We start from the raw sequence: 13,362 nt of genomic DNA on the forward strand, positions 1-13,362 counted from the left end.
TAGTAGTAGCAGTGGTAGTGGTAGTGGTAGTGGTAGTGGTAGTGGTAGTAGTAGCAGTAGCAGTAGCAGTAGCAGTAGCAGTGGTAGTGGTAGTGGTAGTGGTAGTGGTAGTGGTAGTGGTAGTAGTAATACACATGAATGTGTGTCCTACTGTCTGAGTGGTCCGGGTGCAGGCTGCTGACTGTCTATATCAGTCTCTTATCCACAGTTACAGCAGTGGGTTTTACTGTCATTGCATTACTCAGCCATGTTGCAGCACATTGTTAATACACACACATTTACAGTTAAAAGGGTTAACACATGTCCTGGGACTTTCATACTTCTACCAAGGAGAATACCATTTCCTGCTCAGGTGAACCTTCAGAGTGAAATATCACCAATAGTCTACCAGATGACATCACAGCAGGTGGATTATTTCAATAGTGGCGGTTATTTCATAAGAGGACTGAAAGTCAATATGATGGCCAGCTGGCGGGGAATATTAGTGTGTAATGTACATACTCAGCACTTCCTGGTTTTGACTGCTGTCAGATTATATAGAGAGACCTTAGAAGAGACATGTTCCTTTGTCACATGACAGATGAGCAGGAGCAAGAGCACAGCAAGATGATAAACTGGTTTATTACTGGATCACCATAAGACCATCTGAAATAAGAGCTCCTGAGCTCGGTGGACTGCCTGCGGCCATCGTGGGCCACCAAGCAGGTGTAGAGGTCTCCTTCATCCCAGCTGGCTTTGCTGAGGGTCAGGATGCTGCTGCGGCTGTACCCAGTGCTGCTCCACACCTCTTGTCCCGTCAGGACGCCCGCCGTCACCTCCCTCCCATCCTTCTGCCAAGTCACCAGCGCTCCTTTTGGGGAGTAGCTGCTCAGCAGACAGGACAGCGTGGCCGAGCCCTTGGACAACTCCTCAGAAGAGGGGGGGAGCAGGGAGAGGGTGGGTTTGACTGAGACCCCCGCTGTAAAGAGAGACACAACTGAATACACCGACTTGCTGAACTATGTGTTACTGAGAGCACTGCAGCACCACCACTACTCACCAGGACCATGTTAATGCTACTGTGCTGTGTGAATAAGCACATGCAGCATCAGTGTGTCTTGTTGTGGTCTTTGTTTCCATGTGTTTATGTGTGCAGTGTGTTTTCCATAATCTATTTGTACAGTAGTCTATGTGTGTTTCCTTTAATCTGCCGTCTCTACTGTACCTGCAGGACCACAGTTGAAAATGAGTGATGCTGCTAAACTGCCACATTTACACAAATGTGTATCAATGTGCCCTGTCTGTGTGTAACTAAAGGCAACAAACTAAACTAATACTCACAATTTACATGACTTTTTACAACCTTAACAGTAAATAAAGGATGAAATAAACAATATGCCATAGGCTGTAAATCACCAGTTACATATTCTGCAAGTTTACAATAAAATTAGTTTTAAAAGCAGTTTTCAGGTGTGCGTATATGAATGTGTGTGGCACATAAAGTGACTATGAATGAGCTCATTTCTCAGACTGCCAGTGATTTAGCAGATTATAAATGTGTAAGTTAAACACGGCTTTACATGGGACTGTACACTGTGTGCAGCCTCTATTCAACATGTCCAGTGTGAGTAAAGCTCATTTAACCACCGTTGTACCTGCAGCTGATTTACACTGCTGCGGTGCAATCCTCATGCAACAATTTCTGCAGCTTTTACTGATACAAGACACCTAAAATATACACGGGTTAGAGACCAAACGTCGAATAAATAGCTCAGTGTTGAAGATTGTGATTTCAGTTTGTCTTGTAAGATTTCCAAACTGACAGCATTGTTCAGGCTTTAACCAATGGTCGACTAAAGCTGTAATGTCAAGTTATGTGACGATGCTACGGCATACTGATGTTGTTAGAATAACATGGACTACTTTACAATATTCAGCCACTGCCTTTCCACCCTGGAGTCCTGTTAAATGTCACGACTGACTCCAAATGAATCATTAAACAAATCAAAATCTAGTTTTGTTTTCCCAAACCAACACTCGACATACGTAGCAACACGTTGTGAGAAGCAGCTAATGTAGAAAATGACTATGGACACACAAATGTACAAGAGAAATCACTTACATGAGACGATGACCTCAGTGCCGCCACCAAAAGTGTACCACAGTGATAGAGCCTGGTTAAGACGCCGTACAAAAACCTCCTTTCCACTTGACACACCTCGATGGCTGCTGCTCAACACGCTCACGTGCTGCAGCTCAGCCTTATTAGTGTATATGGCAGGAAGTTTTAGCTTTTAACCCCTCTGTTTTTACTCCAGCTCCACCACTTAGCCATTTCCATATCAGAAACTGGATGACAACCAGCCTACTTATAATCCCACTGTACATCACAAGTATCCAGGCAAAATACCAAACTCATGATATCCACATTCTATTTTAACTATCCTGTCTATCAAAAGTTATATTCTAAATGATATTTTAACTATCCTGTCTATCAAAAGTCATATTCTAAATGATATTTTAACTATCCTGTCTATCAAAAGTTATATTCTAAATGATATTTTAACTATCCTGTCAATCAAAAGTTATATTCTAAATTAACTATCCTGTCTATCAAAAGTTATATTCTAAATTATATTTCAACTATCCTGTCTATCAAAAGTTATATTTAAATGATATTTTAAGTATCCTGTCTATCAAAAGTTATATTCTAGATGATATTTTAACTATCCTGTCTATCAAAAGTCATATTCTAAATGATATTTTAACTATCCTGTCTATCAAAAGTTATATTTTAAATGATATTTTAAGTATCCTGTCTATCAAAAGTTATATTCTAAATTATATTTTAACTATCCTGTCAATCAAAAGTTATATTTTAAATTAACTATCCTGTCTATCAAAAGTTATATTCTAAATTATATTTTAACTATCCTGTCTATCAAAAACCATATTCTAAATTATATTTCAACTATCCTGTCTATCAAAAGTTATATTTTAAATTACATTTTAAGTATCCTGTCTATCAAAAGTTATATTCCAAATTATATTTTAACTATCCTGTCTATCAAAAGTTATATTCTAAATGTTATTTTAACTATCCTGTCTGTTAAGTTATATTTTAAATGATATTTTAACTATCCTGTCTATCAAAAGTTATATTTTAAATTATATTTTAACTATCCTGTCTATCAAAAGTTATGTTTTAAATGATATTTTAACTATCCTGTCTATCAAAAGTTATATTCTAAATTAACTATCCTGTCTATCAAAAGTTATATTCTAAATGATATTTTAACTATCCTGTCTATCAAAAGTTATATTCTAAATGATATTTTAACTATCCTGTCTATCAAAAGCCATATTCTAAATTATATTTCAACTATCCTGTCTATCAAAAGTTATATTTTAAATTACATTTTAAGTATCCTGTCTATCAAAAGTTATATTCTAAATTATATTTTAACTATCCTGTCAATCAAAAGTTATATTCTAAATTAACTATCCTGTCTATCAAAAGTTATATTCCAAATTATATTTTAACTATCCTGTCTATCAAAAGTTATATTCTAAATGTTATTTTAACTATCCTGTCTCTTAAGTTATATTTTAAATGATATTTTAACTATCCTGTCTATCAAAAGTTATATTTTAAATTATATTTTAACTATCCTGTCTATCAAAAGTTATATTTTAAATTATATTTTAACTATCCTGTCTATCAAAAGTTATATTCTAAATTAACTATCCTGTCTATCAAAAGTTATATTCTAAATGATATTTTAACTATCCTGTCTATCAAAAGTTATATTCTAAATGATATTTTAACTATCCTGCCTATCAAAAGTTATATTATAAATTATATTTTAAGTATCCTGTCTATCAAAAGTTATATTCTAAATGATATTTTAACTATCCTGTCTATCAAAAGTTACATTTTAAATGATATTTTAAGTATCCTGTCTATCAAAAGTTGTATTCTAAATTCTATGTTAACTATCCTGTCTATCAACAGTTATATTCTAAATTAACTATCCTGTCTATAAAATTTATATTCTAAATTATATTTTAACTATCCTGTCTATCAAAAGTTATATTCTAAATTATATTTTAACTATCCTGTCAATCAAAAGTTATATTTTAAATTAACTATCCTGTCTATCAAAAGTTATATTCTAAATTATATTTTAACTATCCTGTCTATCAAAAGCCATATTCTAAATTATATTTCAACTATCCTGTCTATCAAAAGTTATATTTTAAATTACATTTTAAGTATCCTGTCTATCAAAAGTTATATTCTAAATTATATTTTAACTATCCTGTCAATCAAAAGTTATATTCTAAATTAACTATCCTGTCTATCAAAAGTTATATTCTAAATTATATTTTAACTATCCTGTCTATCAAAAGTTATATTCTAAATGTTATTTTAACTATCCTGTCTGTTAAGTTATATTTTAAATGATATTTTAACTATCCTGTCTATCAAAAGTTATATTTTAAATTATATTTTAACTATCCTGTCTATCAAAAGTTATATTTTAAATGATATTTTAACTATCCTGTCTATCAAAAGTTATATTCTAAATTAACTATCCTGTCTATCAAAAGTTATATTCTAAATGATATTTTAACTATCCTGTCTATCAAAAGTTATATTCTAAATGATATTTTAACTATCCTGCCTATCAAAAGTTATATTTTAAATTATATTTTAAGTATCCTGTCTATCAAAAGTTATATTCTAAATGATATTTTAACTATCCTGTCTATCAAAAGTTACATTTTAAATGATATTTTAAGTATCCTGTCTATCAAAAGTTGTATTCTAAATTCTATGTTAACTATCCTGTCTATCAAAAGTTATATTCTAAATTATATTTTAACTATCCTGTCTATAAAAAGTTATATTCTAAATTAACTATCCTGTCTATCAAAACTTATATTCTAAATTATATTTTAACTATCCTGTCTATCAAAAGTTATATTCTAAATGATATTTTTACTATCCTGTCTATCAAAAGTTATATTTTAAATGACATTTTAAGTATCCTGTCTATCAAAAGTTATATTCTAAATTATATTTTAACTATACTGTCTATCAACAGTTATATTCTAAATTAACTATCCTGTCTATAAAATTTATATTCTAAATTATATTTTAACTATCCTGTCTATCAAAAGTTATATTCAAATTGATATTTTAACTATCCTGTCTATCAAAAGTTATATTTTAAATGATATTTTAAGTATCCTGTCTATCAAAAGTTATATTCTAAATTATCTTTTAACTATCCTGTCTATCAACAGTTATATTCTAAATTAACTATCCTGTCTATCAAAATTTATATTCTAAATTAAGTATCCTGTCTATAAAAAGTTATATTCTAAATGATATTTTAACTAGTTAAAATGTAATTTTGCACATCAAAAATTCAAATCTTGACATCAAATTAAATCCTAACTACTGAGGATTACAACTTTCCCCCATTCATTTCAGTGAGAACTGGAATTTAAATTAGTGGGATATTAAGTAGTTTAAGTGCCAATCGTTGAAATAATTTTTTTTTTTTGCAATATCAACATTTGGAACATAATTGTTGATATCAAAAACGAAATGTCTGACATCAACAACTGAACCTCTTATATCAACAACTGGTGTTTCAACTACTTAAAAGTGAATTATAACTACTTAAAATTCAATTTCTGATATGAAAATTGGATATTTTAACAAGTAAAAAAATGAATTGGTGATGATAATAAAGGACATTAAAAGCTGGAACAGCTTGCCATATTGTCCACCATGGACATCCTGTGGCCAAAATGTTGATCCAGTCTCCACAGGGATTTCTGTTTTCTTGGCCATTCAGACTTTTTATTGTTCCTTTGTCCGACTGCATGGTCCTCTGTAGTGTGCCCCCTGTAGGCAATAGATGTCCTGTGTGAATCCCTACACATCAACTGTTAATGCTGTGCAGAGTTCCCTGTGTTTTAACTGTGTCCTTTCAAGATGCATCTGTCATAAATGTCTGAAATGCCAAAGATGAAGATCAAAAAAGGTCCATAAATTGACACCACGTATGGAAGAAAAGGAACGGGTTCATATGGTGCTACTGACATGTCACCTGAGAACAGGACCTGTTCAAGTCTTGTTGGGGTCCTAAGCAGAATTTGATTTGCCCTCCTGGTGTCCAAGCAGCACTTTGTTAATCGTAGGACTTCACAGTCTAAGAGGCAGCTTAGTTGTCTTATACCTTAGGTGGTCCTGCCTACATGGCAGATGTTTGTACAGCCTTCTATCACTGTGTGGTTGCTCAGCCATGAACACAGATATCACTCTGACAGTAGGAAATCCCTGCATCCTCAGCCTGGACTGCTGTGACAGTCAGGGTGAAGTCACTCCCAGATCCGCCGGCGCTGAACCGAGAGGGACTTCCTGCCAGGAGAGTGGTCCCTGTGCCAGTCAAGGCTTTGCGGACTGTTCCAGGTTGTTGGTAGTACCAGGCTTGACATTGTTGGGTACGTTGAAGGTATATGGCGGGTTAGCCTACTTGTATATTTGTAGCTCATCTCCTGAATCAGTGGAGACACATTTCAGGCAGTCTGGTTAATGTGACAAGTCACTGTTTCATCTAGAAATGTCTTCTGATGGGTCCTGTTCAGCTGTTACAGACACCTTGTCTTTCATCAGAGGAAGGTCTTTGTGCAGGTCTTCATCACTGTGTGAGTGGTGAGACTTCATGTTGCTGACAGTAGTAAACTCCTGTGTCCTCTGTCTGGATGTTACTGATGGTGATTCTGAAATCATAACCGTTGCCACTGCTGCTGTAACCACCTGAAATAAAACCCCAATAGAAATTAGTAATGAATCTGGGAGCTTCTCCTGGTTTCTGATGATACCGGGCTAAGTCATTACCAATGGCTCCACTGGCTGATGGAGACAGGACCTCCTGTCTGGACTGAGACAGACTCTGGAGTCTGGGTCAGTAAAGTGTCTCCTTTACACCCTGAAACAAAACACATGGAGCTTTTACTATTATTTTATTCATAAATCATATCAGTCATGTTTATTATGTCACATGGGAGGACAGTGAAATAAAGACATAAAATAAACAACTCATGTGCTATGCAGCATTGTTGAACGACAACAACACAGTGGATGCAAAGGACAGCTAACTTAGTTGTCTCAGTAGGGTACCAAATGGGACAGCTATGCCACCAGCTGAATAAAGAAGCCCATAGCAGTATAGTAATAAGAAATAAAACACAATCAATAGTGATACTATGGCAGGATGAGGAAAAACACAGGAGACCAAGGCGAGTTTGATGTTTATTCCTCAACTCCAAAAACCAACTGCAGCAGGAACAACCCTGCACCAGAGAGCCCGGGAACGTAAACCACGCCCACGCAGCCCCCCTCGAACACCCAGAAGGGATTCCTGGATAGAAAATTAGTGTCTCACTGGAGGCTTAAGCAGCCTGCCATAACGGCTGCGCCGTCCCTCAGCCGAAACAGTAGGTGAAACACAGTCCAAAGCCGGCTGAGAAGCAGAACGCTGAACCCGTGAAGATACTGCCGGGGTCCTGGAAGGAGGACGACCCCGACGGGGAACCTGGGCCGGAAACACAACTTCGCCTGCCACCCTGTGCGCGGGTTTAAGCCTATCAAGCGTGACACAGTCCCTACGCCCACCCATATCCAGCACAAAACCCTTAGGACCCGTCTCAAGAACCCGAAATGGGCCATCGTATGGGGGTTGGAGGGGCGAGCGGTGAGCATCATGCCGTACAAAACAAAACGAGCCGACATGAGCTCCGCAGGCACGAACGACCGCGGAAAACAGTGGTGAACGGGGCCTGGAACCCGAGTGCTGTTGGACAAAAAAGGATAAACGGCCGGACGGGGTCGAGGAGCGGAACTCCCAGGCAAAAATTCCCCAGGGACGCGGAGCGGCTGACCGAGCACCAGTTCAGCGGGGGAAGCGTCGAGGTCCTCCTTAGGAGCCGAGCGCAACCCGAGCAAAACCCAAGGTAAACGATCCACCCAGTTACCATCCGAGAGCGCAGCGCACAGAGCTGCCTTGAGCGACCGGTGAAAACGTTCACACAAGCCGTTAGCCTGAGGGTGGTACGTGGTAGTGCGGTGTACCTGCACACCCAAGGATCGCGCAAGTGCCGAACAGAGCTCTGACACGAACTGGGGGCCCCTGTCTGAGGTGATATCTGACGGAGTGCCGAAACGGGCGACCCAGGAGGAAAGAAAAGCGCGTGCAACATCCGGGGATGTTGTGGAGGACAGAGGGACAACCTCTGGCCACCTGGTGGTCTGATCTACCATTGTGAGCAGGTGCGTAAAACCTGTGAAGAAGGTAGAGGGCCCACCAGGTCCACATGCACGTGGTCGAAACGTCTGGCCGGGATCGGAAATGGTTCGAGGGGCGATTTAGTGTGCTGGTGGACCTTAGCGCGCTGGCACGCTACACATGCAGCTGCCCACCCCTTGATGTCCTCGCGGAGGCCAGGTCAAACGAACTTGGAACCGACCAACTTCACCGACGCCCGAACTCCAGGGTGCAAGAGGGAGTGAATCGAATCGAAAACTCGACGGTGCCAGGCCACTGGAACAACGGGGCGGGGACGGCCGGTGGAGACAACGCAGAGGAGGGGAGGACTGCCTTCCTGCATCACAGCGTCCTCTAGCTTGAGACCGGTACGCGTTGACCTAAGGGCAAGGACGTCCGGGTCGCTGGGCTGTCGGCAGCCATAGCGGAGAAATCCACACCGAGGTGCACAGGACACACAAGCACACGCGACAGACAATCAGCAACAGGGTTGGACTTCCCGGCCATATGCTGAATGTCCGTTGTGAACTCGGAGATTGCCGCTAGGTGGCGCTGCTGACGAGCAGACCACGGCTCAGTCACCTTGGACATGGCGAAAGTCAGCGGCTTATGATCCACATAAGCCGTGAATGGGCGACCCTCCAGCAGGAAGCGGAAATGCCGGGTTGCAAGGTGCAGTGCCAGCAACTCCCGGTCAAAAACGCTGTACTTGCGCTCGCTGTCTCGCAGTTTGGGGCTAAAAAATGCGAGTGGCTGCCACGCATTCGCCACGCGCTGTTCAACCACAGCCCCCACGGCTATGTCAGACGCATCGGTTGTTAAAGCTATGGACGCCGTGGGTGTGGGATGGGCGATGAGGGCAGCGTTAGCCAGGGCGCACTTAGCTCCGTCAAAGGCCTGGACCCGTTCGGGAGTCCAGTCGACTGGGTCGTTAGCCTTCTTAAGCCGCAGGGCTTCGTAAAGTGGCTGAAGGAGGTGGGCAGCGCGAGGGAGGAAACGGTTATAGAAATTCACCATGCCCAAGAATTCCTGCAATGCCTTAACAGAGACTGGGCGGGGAAATTCCGCCAGCGCTTGCACCTTAGAAGGCAACGGGACCGCGCCTTGCGGCGAAATGCGGTGACCCAAGAAGTCAATCACCGGCAGTCCAAACTGACACTTGGCCGGGTTGACTATCAGGCCGTGTTCGTCCAGGCGACGGAAAACCTGTTTCAGGTGCGCCAGGTCCTCTTCAGCTGACGGACTGGCCACTAATATATCGTCGAGATAAACGAACACGAAGGCAAGGTCACGCAACACCGAGTCCATCAGCCTCTGAAAGGTTTGCGCTGCCCCCTTCAAGCCAAAGGGCATGCGCATGAACTCAAAAAGCCCAAACGGGGTGATCACTGCGGTCTTGGGCACGTCCTCTGCGCGCACAGGAACCTGATGATAGCCGCGCACCAGGTCCACCTTAGAGAAAGTAGTGGTACCTGCCAGGCGTATGGAAAAGTCCTGAATGTGTGGGATGTTCAGGCGGCGAAAGTCGCCGCAAGGCCGCCACGACCCATCCGCCTTGGGCACCATGTGAAGCGGCGAGGCCCACGGGCTGTTGGAACGCCTCACTATACCCAGACGCTCCATGATGGCGAACTCCTCCTTAGCTGGAGCCCGTTTTATCGCGTCGAGGCGCCGCGCGCGCGCAAAAACTGGCGGTCCCAGAGTGGGAATGAAATGTTCTACCCCGTGTTTAGTAACCGCGGTGGAAAAGGCAGGTGTAGTCACCGATGGAGAATCCGCCAGCAAACGTTGAAAAACATCCCCTAATGCTAAAAAGTTAGCGTGTGTTAACGGCCCGGCTCCCCCTGTCTCGCACGGAAAAGTGGCGAAAGACACAGCATCAATTAAACGGCGGTTTGCAGCATCAACCAGCAGACCATTAGCACACAGAAAATCCGCGCCGATAATAGGAACAGTAATGGCGGCGACTACAAAGTCCCACTCAAAATGGCGCCCGCGGAAGCAAACAGTCACCAACCTTGTGCCAAACGTCGCAATGGACGAACCGTTAACTGCACTCAACAGTGGGCCGCCGCCTTCGGCCGACCTGTCTGTCTTAGCAGGAGGGAGTAGGCTCTTTTGCGAGCCTGAGTCCACCAGAAACCGTCTTCCTGACATCGTGTCCTTGATGAAGAGCAGCTCACTACGTCCGCCAGCGCCCACAGCTGCTACCGAGCGCTGCCCGGGAGTTTCCCGCCGCCCCAAACGTGCACGGAGGGACGCAGCGCCTCGCCTTGCCGCCGAACCGCCGGTGGAAGAAACAGAGGCCGCTCCCGCGCCGTCTCCGGGCAGTCACTCCAGCCACCACTGCCGGGTCCGCGTCCTCCGACGTCGGCTGGAGAGGCTCCGATGCCACACTCTGCACAGAGAACCGTCTGGTAGCCAGCAGGACCCGATCGGCCTCCTCAGCCAAACCTCGGCAGTCACCAGCGGCCAGACACGGGGAGTTAGCCAAACCCGCGCGCACAGGAGACGGGAGCTGGCGCAGGAAAACGTGCGGGAAAAGGAATCCACCTTCGTCTGAGCCTAGCAGCGACAGCATATTGTCCATGAGATCCACAGCCGTCCCGTCGCCCAAACCGGATAGGGAAAGGATTCTATCTGCCCTCTCTGCGGCAGATATGCTGTACCTCCGGAGCAGAAGATGTTTGAGGGCGACGTATTTATCGTGTGGCGGATGGGCGCGCAACAGCTGCATGGCCCGGCGTGTGGACTGCTGGTCCAGCGCAGCGACGACCAGATAGTATCTGGAGTCGTCCGCGGAGATTCCACGCAGGTGGAACAGCGCCTCGACATGCTGGAACCACGAGGCCGGGTCGCTCTGCCAGAACTCTGGGAGCTTCACAGCCGCGGCGAGAACGGCCGGCTGTGAGAGTTGGGGCGGCGTGGCCGAAGTGGATTCACACACATCTTCTGCTCCAAACATGTTCAATTCGGGGTCACCAATGTGGCAGGATGGGGAAAAACACATGAGACCAAGGCGAGTTTGATGTTTATTCCTCAACTCCAAAAACCAACTGCAGCAGGAACAACCCTGCTCCGGCGAGCCCGGGAACGTAAACCACGCCCCCAGCTCACAGTCCTGCTGGGTGAGAGGCATAGCCCCTAGTGTCCGCCACAGGATTATTATTTTTCTCCGCTAAAAGTGTGTGAGGCTCAGCAACCGTAAGTCCTAGACCAACCAACTTTGGTACGTGGATTCCTATGGCCCCCCACCACTCAGGCACCACAAATCACCTATGTCAGCCAGATGGTGGCGCTATAACAAAGGGTCATGCGTAATTCCCACACCATAAGTCAGATCAACACAAAACTGCACAGACCTATGCATCTGAATGTGCTCTACAACTTTGTTACTGGGACCACATATGTCAGCCATATAGTTTGCCCGCCATTTTGACTTATTTGGTGTGGAAGCGCTGCAGCTCTACATACCACCTGCCAGGACACCTGGGTATAACGACATACTTTTTCTTTTTGCGGCAGTCGGCTAGGACGCAAGAAATCAGACAACGTCTGGTCCAGTTTTGGATACTCTGGCACATGTTTCTGAAGCAATGGAAGTGTTACGACATTTTAAAAAATTACGGTAATCGTCTAGGACACAGGCGACCCAAGTAATCCGATATCTCAAAAACCGCTTTATCAAAAAATCTGAAATTTGGTATACTTATACTTGGACCCATTTGGCTACATTGCCTAAGGTGCTGATTGGCTGGATTACAAAATGGCTGCCAAACAGCCAATCAAAATTCAGCAGCTAATATCTGCTAGTGTGAATGGCCAAACTTCATGAAACTTGACAGGCTTATTCTTAGTGGCACACAGAAGCCATGTACCAAATATGAAACATATCGGACACATGGCGGCTGCAATACTGCTTGGACTCCTTTAATCGCCGCTTGCGGCTATATTCATTATTATTATTATTATTATTATTAATATTATTGTTGTTGTTATTATTATTACCATTATTGTTATTATTATTTTTATTATTGTTGTTGTCATTATCATTATTATTATCATTGTTGTTATAGAGCTTACGGTATGTCCTAGTTGTCAGATCAGTCACTGTGAAACAGAGGGAGGTTTTTGTATGGCTCTCTATCACCGTGTGAACACAGCCTGACTACTGATACTGTGGAGACTCTGGCAGTAGTAAACTGCTGTATCCTCAGCTTGGACTCCACCGATGGTCAGGGTGAAGTCAGTCCCAGACCCACTGCCACTAAACCTCGATGGAGTTCCAACATATTGACCCCTTTAGCTTGCAAAACACCTCACCATATCCAAAACTCCATTGATTTCGAGGACAAGGTCCAAGGCGTAAAACTGGAACCGGATGAAACCATGGTATGCTATGACTTGACCTCTTTATTCACCTGCATCCCAACCATGGAGGCTTTGGAAACTGTGAGGCAACGTTTGCTATGTGAAAACACCCTACACAATAGGACCAACCTCAGCCCAGACCAGATTTGCCAACTACTGGACCTTTGCCTGAACACTACATATTTCCAATTCAGGGGCCAGTTTTACAGACAGAAACACGGCTGTGCAATGGGCTCACCGGTATCTCCCATTGTGGCCAACTTATATATGGAAGAGGTAGAACACAGGGCACTGAACTTCTTCAGAGGAACACCTCCGAGCCACTGGTTCAGATATGTGGACGACACATGGGTCAAAATCCAAACATAAGAGGTGTAAGCGTTTACCAAGCACATCAACTCAGTGGACAAGAACATTAAGTTCACAAGGGAAGACGTAAAGTACAACAGTTTGCCCTTCTTGGACTGTGACGTCCACATTGGGGAAGACAGGAGCCTCCACATTGGGGTTTACAGGAAACCTACACACACAGACCAATATCTACTTTTCGACTCACACCACCCTCTGGAACACAAACTGGGCGTCATCAGAAGTCTGCAACACAGAGCTGATGATGTGCCCAGCAGCATTCAGGCCCAACGGGAAGAACACCAACACCTGAGGGGAG

At 43.2% G+C, this 13,362-nt stretch overlaps 1 pseudogene; it reads right to left on the reverse strand.

Annotated features, from left to right (window-relative positions):
- Positions 1-569: 569 nt before the first annotated feature.
- The window catches only part of LOC130120417 (immunoglobulin kappa light chain-like), a 191,580-nt pseudogene continuing 178,787 nt past the window's right edge, over positions 570-13,362 (reverse strand).

Source organism: Lampris incognitus, chromosome 11 (genome assembly GCF_029633865.1).
Source record: "Lampris incognitus isolate fLamInc1 chromosome 11, fLamInc1.hap2, whole genome shotgun sequence".
Classification (NCBI taxonomy): Eukaryota; Metazoa; Chordata; class Actinopteri; order Lampriformes; family Lampridae; genus Lampris; species Lampris incognitus.